The sequence below is a fragment of the Diuraphis noxia genome, unplaced genomic scaffold (genome assembly GCF_037042655.1).
Source record: "Diuraphis noxia isolate RWA-SAM2 unplaced genomic scaffold, SU_Dnox_SAM2 contig0001, whole genome shotgun sequence".
Taxonomy (NCBI): Eukaryota; Metazoa; Arthropoda; class Insecta; order Hemiptera; family Aphididae; genus Diuraphis; species Diuraphis noxia.
This window is the reverse complement of record NW_028301711.1, coordinates 86,393,612-86,416,581: the sequence shown is the minus strand read 5'-3', so window position 1 is coordinate 86,416,581 and position 22,970 is coordinate 86,393,612. Positions and strand designations below refer to the sequence as shown.

At 31.4% G+C, this 22,970-nt stretch overlaps 1 pseudogene; it reads right to left on the bottom strand.

Annotated features, from left to right (window-relative positions):
* Positions 1–10,641: 10,641 nt before the first annotated feature.
* Positions 10,642–22,970, bottom strand: part of LOC149062276 (zinc finger MYM-type protein 1-like) — a 299,795-nt pseudogene continuing 287,466 nt past the window's right edge.

The following is a 22,970-nucleotide window of genomic DNA, read 5'->3' as shown; positions in this document are numbered from 1 at the left end:
TGGTTACAATTAAATTTTTTCATACATTTATAGCCCAAATATCCTGCGAAATATGTTACAGAACAGTCTTCTAAAGTGACATCAATATTACTATCAGTATTATTTGAGTCCTCGTCAGATGAAAAAAAACAGAGAGATAAATTAGAATTACATTCTGTGTCGGAATCAGATGATAATTTCGAACTGTTAAAATTTATTTTATTTAGTGAACTAACTGGGTCAATTATAATTGGATTATCATCATCTTGGGTTTCCTCACAATTTGTCGCTTTTGATGTACATAAAGAAAAAATACAATTACTTCTTATGGAAGTTCTGATTGTTCTAGCTGTTGGGTTTTTGTTATAACCACCATTTTGTCGAAAAATACTAAAGAAGTTTTCTAAAACATCCTGATTTAAACGATTAGTCATTAAAAATACAATATCATTAGATTTCTCTGCTTCAAAAAATTGCAATACACCTTTAATGGTCTGTGTAAGCCCTTTAAAACAGGGAGGTTGAGATAATTTTCCTTTTTTTAATTTTTGTAAATTTGTGAAGTATTGTGAAGCTTCTATTAAAAAATTTTTTACAGTACCTAGATCAGTTAATGCACAGAGGTATGGATTATGACTATATAAAGATTTACTATTTAAACAATCAAATAAATTATTAATAAACTCAATAAAATCTGCAGTATTCGATGAAGTGTTACTTTGAAGTTGTCCTGTTTGTATACAAGTTCGGATTGCTGCGGCCATGGAATTGCTTAATAATTGTACTGCTAATTTAACACGCATTTTTTGAAAAGAATTAGGGTAAATATGTGCATCTGTTATTTTGATGAGAGACTTACTTTTATGATTTTGTTTGTCCAACTCATATGTTTTTTTTATATCATCAAATGAGATTATTTTATTATCTTTTATATAACAGGCATTAATTAAATTATTTCTAATACTTTTAAGTAAATGAGGAACATCAAACAAAGAAAAAATTTTATTGTTGTTGATAAAAAAAAATGGATTATCTTCTGAAATATTTAATGATTTTAAAGTGCTTTGGTTGTTTGTGCCTTGATCGCAAACTATAATTTTGGGACACAACCCAACCTCAAATAACTTTTGTAAAACATCAATTATTAAATTTTTTAAAATTGTTTTGTTAACTCCAGAATGAACAAGAAAATATGCAATTGGAAATTTCCATGTAGAGTAAATACCTCGAGCCATAAATACTAAAACACAGTTAGCACTTTTATTGGTCCTCCCATAATGACCTAAATTTTCAAAACCTCAATAAAATCAAATTCTTTGGAATATTCTATAAATTCTTTTATATACATTTCATCAAAACAAACAGTGCAAGCTTTTTCTTTATAATCAGATGACTCAAATTTTTTTTGTATATGACTGAAAAATAATTTACTAAAACCTGGTAAGAATTTTGATTGACCAATCCAACGACGAATAGTTGATGGCCCAGGTAAATTAACTTTTTGTGAACGTAAAAATTTATATGCTGTTGGTGATTTATAATATAAGTTTAAAGCTAATTTTTTTTCATTTAATGTCCACAGACGACTCTTATCTTTAAATTGCATCGTTACCATTGCCTTAGAATTAATTGATGGAAAGTTATGCATATTTATTGAATTCTTAGCATTATTATGTGTTTTAAAAGTTTTAACTCTTTTTTTTAATTTTGAAATTTGAGTTATTTTATTATGAATTAATTTGTTTTTTAGTTTTAAATTGATTTTTCTAGGTGTATCTATTTCTATCAAATCAGATTTCCTTTTTAAATTTGGGCTAGGCATGTCAATTATATTTGTTATTTTAATTTTTTGAGGTGTAGAAAAAGTTGAAGGGGGGCTCGGAAAAACTAACTCTACCATGTCTGGTTTTGAGTGTGTATATGTTTTAGTTGGGGTTGACATTATATTATACTCCTGCTGAGATTCATCATTCTGGTTAATGCCTGATGATGTAGATGGCTGTGTTTTAGATTGATAATTATAGGGAATAGCAGTATCTATCAAACGATTTTGAGTAAAATTTTGTACAAAGCTTTCGGGTGGGAAATGTTCTTGACAAATGTACCTATTGTGGAGTTTATCTGGATCAACAGAAAACAAACTTGTGTTTCCTGTGTAGATATAAAAAAATATGTGTAAAAAAAATTATAAATATTCGCAATGGTACAGAAAAATTAAAATTTAAAATTAATTACTCACCTGAATGTATTATCCATACTTCTTTTCTATCATTTTTTGGAAAACGATACATTTTTAAATTTGGAAACATTTTCTTTGATTTTCCACAATTTAAATATTGGCATTTATTTCCAGACATGTTTAAAAATTTTTAATTGTAAATGCAACTTAAAACTCAAAAAACAAGAAAATTCGGAAGGCAGTTGTTCCACAATGAACAAGATAGTAATAAATGATAATATAATAAAATTATTATTTCCAATCATTTCAGTATATCTTCAGTTTCTTATTATTACTCTATTTTTAGATCGGCACTTCGCGATAAGCCACCTCTTCCCTTCCCCGCATATCCATGGCAAACATCTATGATGGGAGTACCACCTCCTTGCATCCCAACTACACTAGTGCTCCATAGTGGTTGCATCCTACGCATGGTCACCAAATATTAACATTGCATGGGCTATCTGTCTATTCTATAATCAATGGTGGTACCCACTCGCCAAATTTTTGTTTGTTTATTTTAACTTTTAAGATAATATGATATCAGATATTCTATTCAATACAGGTAAAACTGGGTCTATTGCCATACATAAAGACCGTGAACATTTCAATATATTTTGTACAACTAAAACAATAGAAAGTAAGAATGAAAATTTTTATTAATGTTATTATTTAATAAACTACAATAAAAATACCAAGCTAAATAGAATAATAATACGATTATTAAAAATGTTAATAATGATAAAAACATTCATAATAACAATGAAGAATATTAAAGAAAGGCGATTTTCCATCGTGTTTCCGGAAAATAAAAGGTAATTATAATGCGCATAAATGATGATAAATAAAACCCAAATGCTTAAATTTAACTTAAAAACTTTATAACTACCTATGGATGTTCTGGTGTCAACGTCAAAAGAAAACTAACGTGACAATTGGTGAATATCGACATAAAATTAAGTATCAACAATAAATTGTATAATCAACTCGATGGGTATCCGTTTGGAACAGTCTAAGTTTAAAAAGCTCGATAAAGCCCGTCCAACTTCTGTTTAAGGATAATTAGGTGGGGAATTACTTACAAATACTTACAAATTGCGCAGAACAGTTTGACACTTTCAAAAACTTTGATATGCCAAAACGGCCAAGTTTCGCGGAAGTTAGCCGTGATTTAAGTTTTTGTGGATAATTGATAACGGCTGTAGTTACAAATTTCGAATTTATGCTTACTGAAATTTACAAATGACTTACAAATTTTTGACAAAATTTAAGGCAAAAATGTTCACATTATGCGGCCAACTTCACGGATCTTTACCTTTTTGCATGCTTGACAAATGATCACATAAAAAATAAGCAACAGGTAACTTCAATGATTCAGTTAAAGAAACAAATAAAAAAACCAGACATTTTGTTGCCATTTCTAAACAATCATTATTCAATTGTGCACCAAAGTCTACATATCCATTATCCATGGTATTTATAACCATACCATTCAACATGTTTTTTTACCTACTATATATATAAATACACTATATATATTCTTCATCCATTATCAATGCACAATAAACTGGGTTAACCGAATTATCATATTTTAACTACAATGTATTTAATGCTTAAATATAGATGCCTGGTTCAGCATTAACACTTGCATACCACTTAGAAAGTGTTCGTGGATGGGATAAAATTGAGTTAAATTGTTCTCTTACAAACAGTGGCGAGCCCAGGAAATTTCAATGGGGAGGGATATATGTTATACATTTTTTAGTAAAAGTAGGTACATTTAAATTAATCATGGTTATCCAAACACTAAAATTGCTAAACATATGTACATTCATGCATATTGAGTATCATTCTACAATTAGAATTAATTTAAATAGCCACACATTATTCACTATTGTTTAAATAAAATGACAACATTAATATACAAAAGAAAAATAATTCTTAAAAACAACTTATTTATTCGTTATTTCAAACGAAAATTTATATTTATACTTTTAGTCTACGTGATAAGCATGATCCATCATTCTATCTTATATCTTACCATAAGCATAATTAATTATTAATTATTACTTAGAGGATTTATTGCTCATGAACATGAATACATAATCACTGATCTATAATCAGTATAATTCGTATAGTGAATGTTTATAATAGCCAATGGGAAATAATTTGTAAGCAATAACTTATTACTGATAATTTTAAAAGTAATATCCATATCCATATATAAATGTTTTTATATGTCTATGGTAATATCTAATAAGTTGAAGTTAACAAAAAAAAGCCAATGGGGGGGGGGGGCATATCACCACTAACCTCTCCCCTCCCCCTGGGCACGTCACTGCTTACAAGTGAGTATGCACGAGGCGAAAAAAAGCGCAATGATATGGAAAATCTGTTCAAGTTAGAACTATATTTTCGTGTAATTTTTTTACTGTTGTTTTTTTTATCTAAACGTTGGATTAAGTCTTTATTTTTACCAATGATATCAAATAATACATTACCTTCATCTTGATGTAATAAATTATTTTTGGATAGTGTACTTATTATTTGATTCATACTTACAATACTTTTTTTTTCTTTTAACTGACTGATTAAGAAGTTTGATCTTCTTTACTTCAATTATATTTTCGTTTTGGTGTATCATTTTCATCTATTGTAGTATTTTCAAGGTAGACTTATTAGAACGCCTTTTTAAAATAAATTCTTCTTTCTTTACTGGTGTACACTCATTGGAATTTGGCAGTTCAATATGTGATGAATATAAATCCTAAAATAAGCAAAAAGTATATTATAACATTGGTAGATATTTTGAATAATATAATATAAATATTTTTTTTAAATATTAATGTACCTACAAAATGTATGTAGATATATAATCTATGAGTTGGATTATTCTAAATTATTAAATAGGTACAATATTTTAAATATGGCGTAAGTTTATTTTATTTTTATTAGTTTAAAAAAATATATATAGTTGTACAATGTACAGGGGCTTAATTATTATTTATTATAAATGTATTATTTTATTAATTAGGTAACATTTTAATTTTCAAAATAACTGGAAAAAACTAAGTTGGTTAAATGGTTTTTTTTTTTAAATAGTAAAGTTGCCAACTTTAATTAAAATTAAGTAAATAACAAACTAGGTAAGTAAAAAGTTTTTAAAAATATAATATTTTTATTTAACTTTAACTTTAACTTTTATCTTAATACTAATAAAATATTACCTTATCTGTTGTTTTGATGATAATTTGATAGTTTAAATTTAAATTGATCTTCGTAGATTCTTCAGGCATAATCATAGACTCCTCAAAACTATTATGCTTATGTGCCTATTTAAATAAATATAAATCTTATAAAGATAAGTATATGTATATAATATGATTTAATTATTATATTTATTACCGTTTGTTGTATATTCATTGAGGTCGAAGAATTATACAACAACTCTGGATAATCATCTTTTTCCTAAGAAATATTCATAATAATATGTATAAAAATTAAACAATCAATCATCACTCAAACCAGCAATAATATAATTTAGGTATTAAATATTAATTATATGTAAATCATATTATTATTTTATTTTTACAAAAATAATTAGGATACTCTTATTATCATAGACTACTTACATGTTTTACTCGGTGTACTACTATTGATGGAACAGAATTTCCTTCAAACGAACTGATTTGTTATACAAGTTGAACAATTCTTTTTCAAAATGTAGTGAACACAATAAACTATTTTTGTTTAACTGGGATTGAATAAAACGGTGTTCTTTTTGTCCAAAATTCAACCATAATGATGAAACGCCTGGCTTTTCTCGGCACTCTTACATTTAAAACAGTAATAAAATAATATATAATTGTATATTACATAATTATATATATATATATTACACAGAAAACACAGCTCACCATTTTTAACCTTCCAGTGGGCGCGCCATTATTTGAAACAAGAGTAGTCGCGCGTTGTAAATTTTACAACAGTCCTAATATGCTGTGATAGTCGTACATATTATATCTAATAATAAAATAAACAATAGGTACGTTCACAAAGTTGTTTTTATTTAAATACTATTATAATTATGTTTTATTAAAAAATCAATACGTCTTATTATTATTACATAAAAAATTAAAATTAAAATTGAAAAAAATGAAACACTTCAAAAATAGTCTAAAACGTAGATAATAACATTACAGAGGAATACCCATGACCGCCGATAAGAAAAAGTCGAATAAAAGTTGAATAAAGAAATAAAGATAAAACTGTTGTATTATTTACAACAGCGCGCCCGCTGGAAGGTTAATATAATATATAGTTTTTTTTTTTTTTTTTATTGAGCATATTTACATCGACAACAAAGGCCATTAGTTACACTAATTTATACAGAAATTATATAATATAATATAATATATTGATACAATGGAAAGTTATTAATTTGGATAAAACATTTTTTTTTATATAAGATTGAACAATTTTGTTTTTCTTAATCTAGGTTTTTATCATGAATAGGTCCGAGTGTGAGTCAAGGTTGAATGATATTTTATATTCGGTGCGTTCTTGGTCGTAGATTAGACAGTCGGCTATTATATGTTTTACTGTTAATGGAGTACCACAGATTTGACAAATAGGGGGATCCTCTTTTGCCATAAGGAAACCATGGGTGATTCTGGTGTGTCCTATGTGAAGTCGGTTAAGGACCGTCTCCTCTTTCCGGGTGAGTTTTGGGTTCGTCCACCGGCGGATGTCTCTTTTAATTTAGTGTTGTGTAAATTCCAGAGTCTTTGCCATTTATTTATAGTATATTCGTTTATGAATTTTTTTGAGTGAGCATATGAAATTTGGTTAATTAGCAAAGTTTCGTTGTTGTTAATGGCTAAAGAGGCTTGTTCATCGATTAATTCATTGCCTCTTATTCCTGAGTAGCCAGGTATCCACATAATGGTGATTTTTTTACCCAAAATGGAAGCTTTGTTGAGATTTTTCTGGATTTTAGTTGTAATGTCGCAGGGGTTGAATTGGTTTTGTAAGCTTTTTATCGAACTTAGTGAATCGCTGAGGGTGATGAATTTGGAGTGGGCTTCTTGGATAATAATCTCAGTAGCCATTAGGATAGCGATTATTTCGGCTGTGAATATTGAGCAAATATTATGTAGTTTGTGCAATATTTTTTTATAAGGAAATATTATCAAAAATCCTACTCCTTCATTGGTTTTTGAGCCATCGGTGTATACCTCCTGGAAGTCTTTGTAGTTATCTATAGGTAATGCTTTAAAAGAAGTTTTTGAAAATATAGGGAGAGGTTTGATGTTTGGGAAGATAACTGAGTTCAGTATTGATTGCGTATGTGTTGGCCCACGGAGGTTGGAAGTTTTTTTCTTTGGTTATGATTTTCGAAATGTCTAAGTTGCAGTCTCCCGTCTCTATTATGAAGAGGGGGTTATTTTTTTCGTGGATGGTGTTGTTTGATTTTTCGTATCTAGTTGCATATTTGAGGTATAGTTCCAGTCTTTTTATTTCGGGAGTGGTTTCGCCGGCAATGTTATATAAACTGAGTATGGGGCTGCGTAAGGATCCTAAAGTCAGTCTCAGGCCATAGTTATTAACGCTGTCCAACTACTTTATTTGGATGCCGTTTTATAGAGTAATGAGCCATAGTTAAGTTTAGACTGGCTTAATGTTTTATAGATTTTAATTAGTGAGTTTGTTTCCCCATCCCATGTGGTATGAGAGAGTATTTTTAAAATTTTAACTAAATTACTCATAGAGGTTTTTAAGTGCTTTATGTATGGAGACCACGATAAACATCTGTCGAAGATGACGCCAAGCATTTTTGCAGAGTTACTGTAGGCGACTTCGGTTCTATTAATTGTTATTTTTAAATCATAAGCATTCCTTTTTTTTTTTGTGAATATAGTACAACTGGATTTTTCAAGTGAGAATTGGAAACCAGTTTTTTTAGCCCAGTTATCTAAATTAGTAGCTGCTGTTTGGAGCAGTCTTTGGACTGTGTTTTTGCATTTGCTTGTGCACCAGAAGTTGAAGTCATCAGCGTATATATTGCATTTAACGGGGAGCAAACAGTTTTCATTAATATCATTAATGGCGACTAGGAAGAGAGAAACTGAGAGAGCCGAACCTTGAGGAACACCGTTTTTTTTTAATGAACTTATTTGAAAGGAGATTGTTAGCTCTAACTCTGAATGTACGTTTTTCTAGGAAATTGGTAATTAAGTTTAGAAAATTACCTTTGTATATTATTTTGTCGAGTTTTACTATAATGTTGTACGTCCAAGTGGAGACGTAAGCTTTGGTGATGTCTAGATTTATTAAACCCATGATTTGTTTTATGTTGAATGTTTGATTGATTTCCTCTTTAATTTCAATCAAATTGTCTATAGTAACCCGGTTTTTACTGAATCCATTCTGATGGGGGGAGAAAGAGGAGTTTTTTCTAATAGCCAGTTAAGTCTGTGATTTAAAATTTTCTCAAGCAGCTTACACATTATATTGAGCAAGGCGATCGGCCTGTACCCTTCTGTGCGGAATTTGTCTTTACCCGGTTTTGGGATAAGGATAAATATACCACTTTTCCAAGAGGTTGGCCATGTTCCTTCTACAAGGATTTTGTTGTAAAGTGTTGTAAGAATATCGAAAGTCTTAACAACGAAATTGTGTATAAATGCATTAGGCATTTGGTCGGGACCTGGACTAATGCTTTTACATTTTTTTTAAGAAGTAAAATATTTCATTAGAGGTTATTGGGAGGTTCAATTGAATTTGGTCGTTTTGATTCTCGTATTGACAATTTTTAACTTTTCAATATTTTGTTTAATTGTATGAATTCCCTGTTGAAGTTGCTGTCGCTGCTGTTGTTGTAAAATAAATCACCAAATTTGTTTGAAATCAATTCGAAATTGATCATTAGTTCATTTGTGTTTTTGTCCACTAAATGGATTTTGTTATTTCTGCTGAGACTTTTTAAGGATTTTATTTTATTTCATATAAGTTGGCTGTCAACTTTGTCGTTAATGCTGCTAATAAATTTTTCCCAAGATAATTTTTTACTTATTTTGATAAGGTATTTTGATTTAGCCCTGAGTTGCTTAAGTATTATAAAATCATTCTGGTTGTTTGATTTTTAAAATTTATTTAAAGCCTCTTTTTTGGCCTTTATAGCGTCTTTTATGTTTTGGTTCCACCATGGTACTTTGGTTTTTGATCTTTTGTTTTGGTTTTTCCGATAGTTAGGTTTCCTGTAGATATTATCTGTTTTGTAAGTATTCCAGTTAGCTGGTCTATGCTTAGTAATTCTGGATTTTTAATTTTCGATATTTCAAGTTCTAGGAATTCAGTAAAAAAGGGCCAGTCGGGGTTCTTTAGGTTCCATCTTTCGTCTATATATGAAGTATTATTGTTGCGAGGTAAAATTTGTATCAAAATGGAGAAATGATCACTACTGGTGAGATTGGGCAAAACATTCCATTCTATGCGTAGAGCTAGACCTGCGTTGGCAAATGATAAATCAAGAAAAGAGAGTTCACCATTTATAGGATTAATGCGCGTTGGTTCAATGTTGTTGAGAAGTACAAGGTGATCATTATCTAGCAATTTTTCAATTTCTTTTCCTCTATTGTCAGTTTTTTTTTAGCTCCACTCAATGCTGTGACTATTAAAATCACCTGTAATTATTAAGGCTTTAGGGATTTGATGTACTATGTTTTCAATGTCATTTTTGTTGAAATTTGCTGATTTGGAAGGTAAATATTACAAATGTCGAGTTTGATATCATTCAGCTTAACAGATGCGGCTGCAACTTCCAAATGTGTGGTTATGTTACATGGTTTACTAGGATTATCTGATTTTATGTATATAGCTACGCCCCCGCTTGCCCGAAGACAATTTGTTCTATTTAAGCAAAATTCGTTTTAATTTTTTAGTGTGCCAGTATTAAATGTAAAGAACTTATACACAGGCACATAGTACAATAATGATAATTTTTTGTATACATATTTAATATCTAGTTTAAGTTTTAACGTCACAGCATTTTTTGGTTATCTATTTATTATATTATAATATATTACGCCTACCACGCACTACAATAACACGCTAGACTACAATGTTATGACACCTGTACACCTTACCTCCTCACCCCCTCTGCAAGGCTTAGTCCTCAACAACAACAGCTGTGACAGGGCTGGTACTGTCGGTCGAGGCAGCCGTGCCGCCGGCAACAGAGACAGTGCAACCTGTTACCCAATGATTATGTAGTATTGTACAGAGCCGTAACAAGCTCATTTAACGCCTGAGGCAAGTTTGAGTATATGCGCCCCCTTCCGTCAAAAAAAAAAAAAAAATCATCATTTGTAAAATGTTTAACTATTATATATATTTGATTATTAAAAGAGCATGTAATATATAGACATACAAAAAAGTAAATCTCATAATTTGACTTTTCTTGATTTGATTGCCGCAAATTCATCGATGACATCTTCAAAATTAATTTCCCCAGCCACTTCATTTTCTAACGACAAAATATATAAATTCGAAAGTCTCTCCTGGCCCATAGTTGATCTCAAATAATTTTTTATGAGCTTGAGTTTGCTAAAGCTACGTTCACATGTAGCTGTAGTTACAGGCATCGTCAAAAAGATTCTAAATACAATTTCTACGTTTGGATACGATTCTTTTAAATTGTAGTCTTGAATCAGCTGAAGTAATTCAATAACTGTTGCAGATTTAATATGGTCAGGAATAATTGACTTCACTACGTTCTGAAAATCGGAAATCTCATCAATAAATTCTGCACCATTGATGTCTTTTTCGTATTTCATTGCTAAATCCATCGCGGCTTTTTTTTAATTCTATAGTACTCATGTTGTACAATGATGCACCAGACAAAAATCCAAAATCATCAGCAACTTCCATTAACTTTTCATATCTCCAATTGAGTTGATTTATGAAAACATCAACTGCATTGTTAATATTGATGCGAAGATGTTGAACTTCCGAAATATGTATTCCATCGTCTTGTCCTTCGTACAATTCCAATCTTTTCTTTTTTTTAACTAACCTAACCTAACCGACCGATCTTCACGAATAACAACGACAATAAATTTATACTAAAAACGGCGATTCACGCCCAATGAATATAACGTACATCGTACATGATATTATATAACTCACAGATGACAGTATGTTACATTGCTATAATTATAATAAAAAAATAAAACAATATAAATAACGAATAATGTGTTGTACATGTTTGAGTGTGTAAGCCGGTTGGTGGCGGCGGAGTGATACGCGGCGGCGGCGATTACCGATACGGCGATACCTATTATTATTCGTACCTATTAAGTATTATTATAAATTATAATAGTTCATTAGATTTTTAAGTTTAAAATAAACAACTACTGAACTACTTACCATGTCGTGTCGTACTGAGTCGTAGTGTTGTACTACTTGTCTACTTAATACTTAAACTGTTATAGTTGAATAATTGAGAGCCGAGAGGCGCAGTCTAACAGAGTACGATATTTGAATAAGTGCAGAGTGATAGTGATAATTACAGAAATGCAGACAGCAGACTGATGGCCAGTATAAATATAATAAATGTGTTCGTGTATAGCGTGTTTTGACTGACGAGTAATGGGACTATGGTCTATGGGAGCCGCGGTTGTCGGCTGCGGCTGGGATTTACCAAAATAAATGTTTATCGCATATGCCATAGATACTAATAGACTGATTGCATAACGATAATTCAATTCCGTTACAACGTACAATGTTTTCGTAGAATATTCAATATGAAATCACAATAATAACACTAGAAGAATAATTTTCAAATGCAAAAGATACTGAACATAGTAGGTACCTACATTCCTACATGTACATACATTAAACTTATAATACAATTAGGTTTAGGTAATTGAATAGTTAAATATATTTTTTTAAGTAAGACATTTTTGAATGCTCCCTAAGTACTATATTGGTAGAACAATATTTTAATTTAAAAAATGTATCAAAGTTTAGCGCCCCCATTTCATTGGCGCCCGAGGCAAATGCCTCGGTCGCCACACACTCGCTACGGCCCTGGTATTGTACCAAAAGTCCCCCTTCCACCCGCACTGGTCAGCCAGCCGTCCAAAAGCCACAGCCACCAGCCGTCGGCCGATGCGGTTTCAAATGTTATCATTTCGTAACCACCGAAGACCGAACACGACCGATAATACTCTCATCGATCTACACCGTCCACTCCACTGGCACCTTCACCTACCAACGTCATAGGACCATATTATTCTTCCACCCAGCATTCCAACCGCAATGATGGGCTAGAACGCCATCATGAGCCCGGGGGGCCGAAGCCGACGACTTATTCCACGCTGACTTGCGACGACCATGTGTACAACTAATATGTAATGTATTATTTCTTCCTCCTACCTCCCTCCGTTCTTCTCAAATCATTGCCCAATATTCGCAAACGTAGAATATTTTATATAAAAAAAGAATATTATTATAAAAACTTCACTATTTGCGCTCCATAATATTACTAATATGCTTAAACGGCATAGCCTTATAATAGCCTTATGATCTTATAACGTCTCGCTCTGACGTTATCATGGCCGGAGTTGGAGTTGCATTATTATGTCACGCTAAAATATATTTATTGTTAATTATCTTATTCAGGGTAACCTATATTATTTGATATTATAAATCTTTGACATTCATTTTGTCATTGCGTGTACAAAACCTGTCAGTTCTGCCGACGTAAGTCTCACGACTTACCACGCGGTACGGCTGGCAGGTCATGGTTCCAATGTCCCGTGGAACCGTGGGTGCGTTTGTGGAGTAGTAAAAAAACTCCACATCCTCAGAAATTAAACCCTTTAATTCTATAACGAAATTTTTTTTTAACCGTAAGTGACAACTATGAATAATACATAATGTTTATCAGTTTATGTATTACCACTAAATATAGTATTAGGCTTTAGTTATAATATGTCCATTGTCCATATAGGTATATTCAATTATATTCAGTTGGCATAGAGTAGGTGCATAATATAATATACATGATAAAGTGATAACATATAACTATGAAGTATGATTATAAATAAATATACATATTATATTACAAATTTGATTTGACATTGAAAAGTGTAAAACTGTAAACAATATGGGTTTTAAGAATAAATATATGATTTGTTTGCTAACTCTTAACCAAAATATAAATCATCATCAATTAACATCCGACGCAAAGCTCCAGCTAGATTAATTGTTATGGTTTGATTAAATGTTGATTCAATTTCTTTCATACATTCAATTAACCACTCAAGATTCTCATACACAGTATTTACTATTCGGCTTTTAAAATTCAATCTAGTATTAGATGATCGAGGAACTCTGTGTTTAACAATTTTATCTAAAACCGTAACCCGCTTCGGACTGTTGGAAAAAAAATTGGTTATATCAGTTAGGTTTGAAAAAAAAATTCTTATCTCACGATTTTGTGAAGTTGCTTGAATTAAAATTAAATTAAGCTGATGAGTATAGCAATGTATGAAATGTGAATGTTTATAGCTATTGTTTATTATTTTTTGTATACCATTGAGACGTCCACTCATCACCTTTGCACCGTCGTAACTCTGACAAATCAACATATCTGGCGACTCTAGGACTTCTTCCAAATTGAATATTATGCATTCAGACAACGATTTCGCATCGTGTCCAGTAGGATTGAAAAATCCCCAAAATCTTTCTACTGGTATTCCATCCGATAGTAAATATCTAAATATTGTTGACAATTGAAACTGAGCAGATACGTCAGTTGTTTCGTCAGCCATTACAGAAATATACTCTGCTTGTGTTATTTCATTTTTAATTCTTTGTTGACATACAGCTAAATAACATTCTAGTAAATCATTTTGGATTGATTTGGATAAGCCTTTAAATACCGAAGAGTTCTCAATATGACATTTTAGTACCGAATCTAACTCTGAGCTAAAGTTTATAAGACCTCGAAATACGCCGAGATTTTCTGAATCTTATTTTTCATCGTGACCTCGGAGTGCAAGCTCAAATGCTCCTCAAAATATAATACAATTAATGATTTTATTCAATATCTAACGATTATGACTTATTTTTTCATTATATTGTTTGATATTCAACCGATACGCACTAGAAAGTTGTTGTCTTATGTTTTGTTTTCCTAATAGTTTTAAATTTAATTGAGAATTTATGTGTGTCATTGATTTTTCGTGTGTTTTGATTTTAGAATTTAAATTAATTAAATCGTTTATTCCATTCTTTACCCAAGCGGCATCATTAGATTTTTGACCAAAAAGTAGACAGGGAAAACAATACAAACGATTTGTTTCTGAATAACTACAAATCCAGTCATGGGTTTTATATATATCATTTTTAAATTGTCTTACATAATCTCTCGTTTTACATTTATTTAATTGTTTAATATTTAAATCTGGAGTAGGCATACCTTTATTTTTTATTTCCATCTTTTTCTCCAACGAAATTAATGAAAAATTACATTGCAGTATTTGCTGTACTGAGTTCATTTTAAAAATTGAAAACAAATACACGAATAATATGTCGGTCGTCGATATAAAAAAATAGAATCACGATTTTCACAATGTTTTTAATTTCCACCCAACTCAAAGATTATTGAATGCGTCTGGAGACTTTAAATTTTAAATATTTCAATAATATAATAATAATTATAGTAGGATTATTTTGTAAATTATGTAGCGTCCCAGCATACAGGAGGACAAACGACTGGTGTTGAGGTAGATGGATTGGGTGTAATAAGTATAACAACTTAATTTGTGGTTAATTTATTAGATATTTATTTGATTACTATGTAAATAAAACACTTTTACTGCACAACTGATTTAATCGTAAAATATTCTAAGTCCGAATAATTAAATTGGACTGGTGTTTGGCGTGAAGGTGCTTGCTCTGACTCTGGTGGCTCACGTCTGAATTGGGTCTAATCGGGGCTCTCCTATATAGTCCAGATAGTCCTACTCCCTGCGTTTCCTCTCCTATCGATAAGATACGTATGTGTCCATGGCCGAGTCGTGCAAAAGCGTACGCGTGTATTATTCTAATATCGCAGCTTCCCACGCCCATGCGACCGGTCGGCTACATCCTGGTTATTCGCGATACGTAATCTCCATAACCCGACGACATTAATCATATCTCTAGATACGCTTGCCAAGACTACGATTTCATATTTAATAGTTCGTATATTTAATTCCAATTATGGTAATATTTTGGAAAGGCTAGAAGTTTGGCCTTCGATATAACTATTGAGGTCCTATACAAAAGAATTGGTAGGCGAAATCATACGCCCCAGGGTCACTTAATACATATCTACGTGTATATGCGTGTTTAGATGTCTCAGCGGGACGTCAGTACATAGCAATTATAATAATAAAGAAAAAAAAATGTAACATTTTAGTTACATTAGAGTAGAGTCTAAGTATTTTATAACTTCTAATTTATAAATTATTTCATTATGATATGACACCCCCCCCCCCCAAATCAAAAATTGTAAATATGCCACTGTTTTCTGACATCTATTCTGTGGTACACTATTATTTATTTTGGGTATGATATTCACAAATAATACAAATCTGATTAGTAGGTACTTAGATAAGAAGCGTATTAATTAATAATAATTATTTAATATTTATTAAACAGCAGACCACAGAGTTACATAATTATGAATCGTGGGTAAGTTAGTTCACTTTCTTGATAGTAAAAAAGCATTGTCTAGTTGAGTATACTACTAAACTAGCAAACTATTTTGATGGTAAACTGGTTTGTGAGTTAAGTTGAAATATTTCAACTTTACTAGCAAACTAGCGCGCTATTTTATCCAATGCGAGTAAAAATAGTATCATGTAATAATTGGGTACTATTGTGCGGCCAGCGTAACTAGAAGCTTGACGGTCACGCGACGTAGTCACAGAATAAATTAAATCAGAAGGGACACTTTCAATGTAAACAAAAACGTGGCGGCCATGTTCTCGTTGGCTATTTTATCATTTTAGTGTTATCAGTTAAAAAACTGGTATCATAATTCATGAAACATTATTATATTAAGATTATTAAAAATCTTAGCAAAAGCATTTTTTACACGTTTATTAGTGTGTACTGCTTTTTAAATGCAGTTGAAACATGCAGAACATGTTTTGTTGTGATCTGTCGTCTGTACTTTTTGAATAATACTGTGCATTAGAAGCATTACATAATAACATACTCTTTTTATCTTTTTCCTTTTCAATCTATTTTCTTATTTTTAAACCATAATCTTAATGTACCTCTACTATTCAAGCTTGCCTTCAAACAATCGTGATCTATACATTTCAAAACTACATTTTAGGTTCTAATAAATAAAATATATATTTTATTTAATAAAACGTGTATTTTTTTCCAATATGTATTTAATATGAATACCTATTTAATCACATATTTGATTTATACTAATCTAATCCAGTCGCTAATTTTAAAATTAAGAATTTTAAGCAATTAGTAAGTAATTTGAATAAAACTATGGTTGGATCTATACATTTTTGGAAATACATTGTATTTATCATTTTGTTTTTCTGATATGGTTACACTGTTTAGCCAGCGGGAAGATGGCTGCCACAATTTTGAGTATTGTATATATTTACCATGTTAATTTTTATCAGTGTCCAGGCCCTGCCGTAGTGGCCGTTTTTCATTGGGGCTACGAAGAATGCTTTCCCGCGTAAAATAATTTCAAACACATTTACACTTGTTGTATAGACCTTTTTCACAGCTAACTTCGTACGGTACGCGCGCTTATCGCATATTCTTACGTGTGGTTATTAAACGGGCCTTTACTATAAAGAAATAACATTTTATATCTTTGTAATACACATTTTTTATAAATTTATTATCACGTTATCAAACATAAAATAATAATAACATTTATAATATTTACAATAAATTGTTTTCGGATTTTAATAATAATTATAAAACTCTACTCATCGTTGCTCGAACAGCTGTCATCTAGATAAATTGTTAAAATAATCGGCTCTTATATTTCGTCCTTCAGTCCTACTTTATAAAAATGTTCTTCTTGAATTTTCACGCAATGTTCTCCACATTTGGCCCGATCATCAGCAGTTACCGCATCAATTTCTTTATGGACAAGTGCCTCAACATCAGCAATTTTAAATGTTGAGTATTTTTCAGCAACATTCCCTTTAAATTGTGCCTTTTTAAATTAATTCTATGGGATTATACTGACAGTGGTAAGGTCGAATTCATACCACTTCATGTCCCATTTGTTGTGTCAATTGATCAACTTATACATTTTTCCACGCGGCATCGCAATTTCGACTTTCGGGAGAAATGACTATATTTTTTTCACGCAACCATTGTTGAACATCCGTCTTCCTACTATTTGAGTTCGAGTAGTCCTCGAGTAATGCAGAATGATATGACGCGATGTCCATAACAATAACGCAGGGGGTCTTCCAAGTTCATTAACATTTGCAGCAAATACCAATTTTCAAAGATAGTAGCATTCATCTGTGAATGATAATCTTTGGTATTTCCAGAGTTACAACAAAAAATTAATTTTGCATCTTTGACAAAACCAAAGGAATGAGACCCAGCGTGACAAATTATAAGGCGACTGCCTTTCCCAGTAGGTACTTTTAGGCCCTCTGTATTTTCGTGGGTTTTTCCAATATATCCCCGAGTATGATTTTGGTAAACCCAGGTTTCGTCTAAATAGACTATTGGCCGAGTATCACCATTTAGTCCGTCTACACACGGAGCTATCGTTAGAAACTAAACGAGTTTGTGATTTAAATTTTTTATCGATTACTAACGCATTAGTAACTCGGATCCGCACACGAGCATATTGAAAAGTGATCGAAATCACTAGTTTATATTGTTTGGTTATGGAAGGAGGACCTGTATCATCATTTTCTAACACCATGGATGATTCCAGTGATGAAGAAAATATGATGATTGCATATTACTATTACCATACCAAAAGATATAGAAAACGAAGAAGATTTTGGGTTCATCCATATATTGAAAGAAATTTTCACCATCGACTATTTGTTGCCGCGCGAGAATTGAATCTTTCTGATGCTAAATTTTTATGCTTTTATCGCATGTCTAAAGATAGTTATTTACAATTAGTACAGCTGATTTCTCCAGCCATCCACAAAAAAAAATACGAATATGAGAGAGTGTATCAATGCTGAGGAGCGGATATTAATTACTCTCAGGTAAGAAATTTCTGAACACATACCTACTCAATAAAAAAATTTACTGAATAATAATTTAAAAATAAAATAAATGTAAAAACTACTGTTAACTTTAAGACATGTAATTGATCAAATAGTTGTGTATTGTATTCCTCTTGGTTCACTTCACTCAAAGCTTCATTTACTGCTTCATAAAACTGCTCTGTGCTTTGACTGCTTGAGGTTCCTTGTCTGTTTAATTGCGAAGTATTATTCACATTTGCATCCTGAGATAAATACATAATTTCAGAGTGTATCGAAGGTGTAAATGAGGCTGAAAATGTATTTGAAGGTGTGTACTCGAAACCATGAGATAAAATGTCATCAACAGACTGCAGGGCTCTTCGCTTAAAAAGTACTCCTTCGTCTGACATTTTGAGAAGATCTGGTAGCATGCAAAGTAAAAATATTTTCAAACCTTCTTTTTTTGGATCCTGGTTCATATGATTAGACGAATTTAGTACACTGGCTTTTTTGGTTTCAAAGTATTCGAGGAATGCTTTATCAACTGGGTTCTTAAATCCACGTTTTCTGTTTGGCAGATTTGATGGTAAAAGCTCAGACTGACTGAGAGTAGCGTTCTTCTTGCTTTGAGACATTTCAGTTGTGTGTAATGGTGTAGGTGACGGTGACGGTGAAGATGGATATGATAGAGATGGGGTTGGCGGTTGTTGAAATGAACTTTGTGGTTCCTCAACGTTTTCTTCGTTGGTGGTCGAATCATTTCTTTCAGATTCCTTATCTTCTTTTTGTTCTGTGGGATTGGTAGATTTCCTGAAGGTGCGCCTAATGCCTTTATATATGGTACCGTGAATTGCATAGATTCCATTAAGTAATATGTCCTCTTTGTTTTCGCTCCAGCACCACTTTTGGCAGGCTTCATGTTTCGCACAAAAACAGCTCGAATGTTCTTCCATCTTTCATTGCATTCTGCCGCTGTCACAAAAAAAATTATTAAATTATTATACATGGTTTGAAATTCATTTTAAATATTTTTAAAAACCCAATAAAATAATTATTAAGTGTAATTTAAATTATACTTTACTTTACTGTATATTTAACTTGAAAAAAAACCATGAACATTTTTTAAACATTGTAAATTATTTTTCAGTTAGAAATTCATAAAAGTTTTTATTTCACAGCTTAAATTGTAATAGAAACTCTGATGTTATAATGTTTACTATAGAAATTGTCTTAAACTACTTTATGTATTAGATACTTAGGCACTGGTGGAACATTTGCATCACTTGCAATTTATTTCGCTAGAGGGGAGTCCACAGTTGGTGGGATTGTGTCGGACACATCAAAAGTGATTTGGGAAGTATTGAAAGAAAAATACATGCAGGTACCGAATAGAGAACAGTGGAAATCAATAGCGCAAGGTTTTGAAACTCTCTGGAATCTTCCAAACTGCATAGGAGCGATCGATGGCAAGCATGTCAGAATTGAGAAGTTTGCGAACAGTGGTTCTTCCAATTTTAACTACAAATCATATCATTCGACAGTATTATTGGCTTGCTGTGATGCTGACGGTTTATTCACATTGATTGAAACGGGTTACGCCGGAAGAAATAGCGATGGAGGTATATTCAGGGCCTCAGCAATGAAATATTAGATACAATGTGGTGAACTTGATATTCCTACCCCCTCACCATTAACTTATGATGAAAACTACAGCTCATTTCCATATTACTTTGTTGCCGATGAAGCATTTCCGTTGTCAAGATATCTAATGACACCTTACCCTCAAAGAGTTTTGGATAATGTAAAAAGAATATATAACTACAGAATTAGCATAAACAACAGAACTTGTTTTTCTTTAAATTAGTATGATAATTGATAGCAATAATCTTCGTAAAAAAATAAATAATAATAAAATACATGAAAAATTATTTTTATTTTGTTTAATCAATTATAACTTTAATATGCTATAATATCTGATATATCAATATTGGCACCGATTCACGGTGTTCAGACCGGGAGAAAACATATATTTAGCTAAAAATAGACGAAATTCAGTAATAATGTATGTCCAAACGATAAATGATATTATTACGTTGAGGCATTTGTGGGTTTCACTAATTTAATCGATTAAATTATATATTTAAAATGAACGTTATGAATAATCAATATTTTTGTAATGTTTATAAATAATATAACATAATATAATTTATACTGCCTACTTTAAAATAATATAATATAACGCATTTTGTAGACAAGTATTACATATTATCTGTTTCATTTATTTACAATCAATAAAAAAAAAAATAATTAATAATATTATAGGTTTATTATACCTGTCATATTCATAGTTTTTCCGACTTCGTTCCAAGCTTTTTCCGTCTCATCCTTCCTAGAATAGCCAGGAAGAGTGAAGTTGTACAAAATCGGGTGTTTCTCCACTTCTTCTACAAACTTTATGTTAAGTTTTTGTTCGTTCATTGTTTAAAATTAAACAAGAAAATATTTGATTTAAAAAAAAATCACACAATTCGCAGTGACGCAACTTGAAAGCGACTCGACAATCGAATCACTTGGAACTGATCACTCACCCGTTAGTAACTAATTAGTAATCAGTAGTGCCGTCTGTTGAGTTCCATTGGGAAACATAGTTAGTGACTAAGGCCGGGCGCACATTGAGACGCAGGCGACGCAGCACAGTGTAGGGCGACGCAGGGTAGGAAAAACTGCGCTACCTAAGTGAGCGCATATTACTATGCAGTTCTGACGTTTCACCGCCTAATATCAGTCACGAGCATGAGCGTGAGCGATAGTATGATGGCCGAAAATTTAATAAATTTAAGTTCTGAATCAGATTCTGATGACGAATTTGATGAACTTATTTTGTTATATTCGTTAACTAAACAAAAAAAAACGTGGAAAAGTAATTTTATGAAAAAAAGACAAAGTCACGGTGAATTCAATTTGTCGTCGGAATTTTCTGACAAACAATTTTTGAACTACTTTCGCCTGGACCGAAATCAATTTAATGAAGTTCTTCATTTAATACGAGATACTATTTATTCATTTGGATGTAATGCTCAAAAGCCGATTGAACCCGAAGAAAAACTGGCAGTCTTTTTAAGGTAAGTTTTTTAAAATGAATTTGAAGTTTTAACAATAAAATTATAATAAACAATAATTACATTATTACTATACAATAAGGCCTAAGCATTGCAATTTTGTAAATTTTATTTTAACAACAAAGTAAAGAACCCAAAATAAAAACACGATCCTTTAGTTAATGATTTTATGTTATATTAATATGGTAAATCATATTTATTAATCTTCTGAAGTAAATTAAAAAAATTATTCTGTATAAGTCAATACTTAATATTATAATATTAGATAACTAGAAATAATAACTTGATGTAATAAAATTAAAAAAAATTATTCTGTATAAGTATTTATATAATGAACAATATCATCTTGGTTCTCAACATTTTCAGAAACTGAACTGTCGCGAGAAGTACTTGCACATGAACTTTCTCCGTATGACCACGTAGAAAAAGACTGAGGTTGACTGTAGATATTTTGTTGTATCTGTTGTGAGTGAAGTTCTTGAAAAGCATTATTTTGTTGAGAATTCAAAAGATCAGACTCTACTTGCGAAACAACTTCAAATAATTTATTTTTTATAGTAAGTTGAGACGCTGGTGGCATTTTATAAGTAGTTTGGTACATGGACATAAAGAAATGGTAGAGCGGATCATTTGGAGTTTTGAGGTCTACCAATTTTTGGCGTTCAATAGATCTTTCTTTGGCTCGTTGTTCGCGATTCGCTATAGACTGTTGAATTAAGGTGCCTATATCATTTTTTTTCATTTTTTTCTGTGGTTCTTTGAAAGTAAATTTCCTTCCAGCTGACGAAGGAGTATGTTTTAATTTTTCAACAGAATCTTCTCGTTCCTTGTTGCTGCGCACTTCATTATCTTCTTCCAGTTCATAATTATTCTCCAAGATTGGCGTCTGCTGTGTCTCTAAAATTTGACTAACTTCAGTGTCTGCATTGTCAGATTGTTCATCATCACTGTCAACTATATTGGCACTTCGCTTTCTGTTCTCCATGTATGGCAACAAAAACTCCATTTGTTTCTGGAATTTCCACTGTTTAACTGTCTCAGCTCCAGCTCCACTTTTAAACATTTTTTTTTGCCTTCGTAGAGCATCTCTGTGGCAGTTCCTCAGTTTGGTCCACATGGTTTTCACTGTTTCACCTGTAAAAACAATAAAATATTCTGAGCGGAGCGACTGACCGACCGTTTTCACTCAGAATCGTTTTTTTTATACAATGATTATATTATATCATTGGATTCAAATTTAACACTTGATAATGTATTGTTGTACTTGTATTTAAAGTAGTTAACCGAAATTGTTTAACTGCAAATTTCACATCTCTTTGATTAATAGTAGTAAAATGTAAAAATAATTTTATTAAAAAAACTGTTTTCCCTGTTGGTTAC